Source organism: Rhagoletis zephyria, unplaced genomic scaffold, assembly GCF_001687245.7.
Source record: "Rhagoletis zephyria isolate East Lansing unplaced genomic scaffold, Rhagoletis_zephyria_1.1 Rzeph_scaffold_00005, whole genome shotgun sequence".
Taxonomy (NCBI): domain Eukaryota; kingdom Metazoa; phylum Arthropoda; class Insecta; order Diptera; family Tephritidae; genus Rhagoletis; species Rhagoletis zephyria.
Genome location: NW_016157089.1, coordinates 794,150 through 796,898, shown reverse-complemented (window position 1 = coordinate 796,898; position 2,749 = coordinate 794,150).

Below are 2,749 nucleotides of genomic sequence, written 5' to 3'. Positions count from 1 at the left end.
TGAAAGAGAACGGAAAACAATAAACAAACAACAGCTCCAACCAATCAACAGCAGCCATTTGACATATGAAGCCGTGAGGCGAAGAAAAATAAAAGGCAACTGCTATCACCTATTGAATACCATGATGCAATTAGGAGTGTTCGATTTTTAAGAGAGTATCGATATCATGAATCGATTTAATTCATTGCATGTAAAATCGAAATGGCGATATATCGGGCTGAACAATATCGATATCAGAAAAATCGATGTTGAAAATCCTTGCAATTAAATATTGTGTTATTTCCATCTTGTATATTTACTGAGGATTAAAAGGGCTGCCGGTCGACTCAAGCGGTTTGTTAAACTTAAGAGCTAAACAAATCACACAAGCTGCTGATTAAACCTACTTTGGTATTTTCCCGTACACTTATTTGTAGATGAAAAATAAATTTCAACTTAAATATCGATATTGCGGGTAAAGTATCGATGCCTTCGATATATCGACCTTGGAATATCGACTACAAAAATCGATTATCGTCTCATGAAATATCGATATTCAGAATAATCGATACGATATCGAACATTCCTAGATGCAATAATGCAACGTAGTATCAGCAGGGATGATAAATGAAGTTTTCGAAATTGTACCAAACGTCAGAATAAAATGTACCAAATCTAATAAAAATGTACCAACAAAAAATTTTAAACGCTTTTACAAAAACAATAAATGTTTAAAAGAAATATACATTTATTAACGCCTTTTAAATAAACATCTTGTAAAAATATACATATATGGGTATTTTCATAAGTCGCATACGTGACTGTCGTACGTTTCAATGTCATACAAACAAGGAATACCATTTGTTTTCTTTAACTTATTTTGGCCATTGTATAGCATATAATTAGCTCTATATTTAACCGAAAAATGAAAACAATCGAACTGCTTGGTCCTGAAATATAAGCATTTAAAGAGAGCGTCGTTACGTGACAAAAAATGGAAGTAGATTTTTTCATTTCTTACAAAATCGCAAAACTCTGCGAATTGTGGATGGCTATTTTCATGAAACTTATTTTAATATGATTTGGAGCAATTCTAGTTATTTTTGGACTTTTTTGAATTAATGCAACTTGTTTCAATTTTCTTTTACAACCCCAAGTGTGAAACGTAAACTTCCATCGTTATATTTTTGTTAATATTGCTTTTAAATGAATTTTTAACGCAAATAAAACATGTATTTTATGTAGAATATACTTCATATTTTGACGTCAGCGACTATTCAGGGTGAATTTGTTGGAAATGTATGACTTATTATGTTTCAACTACATACGCCAAATTCGAACCAAATCGGACCATAAATACGGTTTTTCGAAACATCTCAACCTTGGCGCCACCTAGGAAGACCATTTTACGCAAACATGATTCTACTTACATAGCCAGTATATATTTTAAAAAGCAGAAAAATCGGCCCGTAAATACGTTACGTTTTATTTTTTTTTTGTCGTGGTGGACCTTCGGATGGAAACACCCATATGTATTAAAAGTAGAACAAAAATTAGTCAAGCATTTAACTTTCTTTGAGATCGTAAGCCACATTTTGGTTTAAAGACCATGTATGTATTTTTATATCATGACAAAAACTTTGAGAAGGTTTTATATAATCTTTTGATTTTATTAGGAATCGAGGGTTTTTAATATTAATCTGTTTCTACATTTAGCTTTTATCAGATTCTGAACAGAAAAGTCACGTTCAATTTTTGCGGAGGAATGTGGAATAGACAATAATGGTATTTTAAAAATGTTTTCACCATTGGGTCGTTCAGTTCGTTTTGAAAATATTTAATTCGTTCCCAAAACTTGCATATATTTAAATTTTGTTAAGTTTCCGTGCTCCGGTAGAAAAGGTGTGAGGTAGAAAAAGACAAAATCATTTCTATTAGTACTCAGAATTGCCAACCTTGTAATGTAGTACAAATTTTGTCGAAGTTTTTATGGAGTAAAGAAGGAAGAAAGTATTTGTATAAATAGTATAAGTTTTTAACCAGCGTAAATATAAAACCAATAGAAATACACACAGCGCTGCATTTCCAAATTGTACCAAAAAGGTCCATGTGGTGTCAATGTACTTTTTGGTTTCAAATTGTACCAAAAAAGCACAATTGTGGCAACTTTATCATAACTGGGTATCAGTAGTATGCGCGTTCCTTATCTCCCAGAAATAGTCAGAAAAAGTCCGAAGTAGTCAGATTTAGTCCAAAAAGCGTTCCTTAACTCGGAAATGACAGCAAAAATGAGAGAGCAACAGTCAGTGAGAGCGACTCTCATCAGTCCGAAGTAGTCAGATTTAGTCAGAAGAATTTTTTCTGGCAAAATCCTGAAAAGTGTCAAACTCAACTGAATTTAAATTAACGGAAATTAAAGAATACGCAAAAAGTGAGAATAATCTAAAAAGTAAAAGAAATGAATTGAAATTGGAAGGAGGCAAAAAATAATTGATATAGCAAGTGTTTATTGTGCTTGTGCTTGTGTGAATGTGTTTTGTACATACATTTCTGTTCTTATTTGACGTTAGTTTTGTTGTTGCCATTCTTTGGACTAAAAATTTGGTTTTTTGCGTTCCTTTACTTTTCCTGTTACTCTCTTTTAGTGAGCGCATTTTGCTTACGCTCTGGCATTTTGACACTTTTCAGATTTTAGTCCAAAAAGATAAGGAATGAACCTAGTGACAACTCGATTTGACATTGCCTTAGCTCAGTAGAATAACCGTGAAAA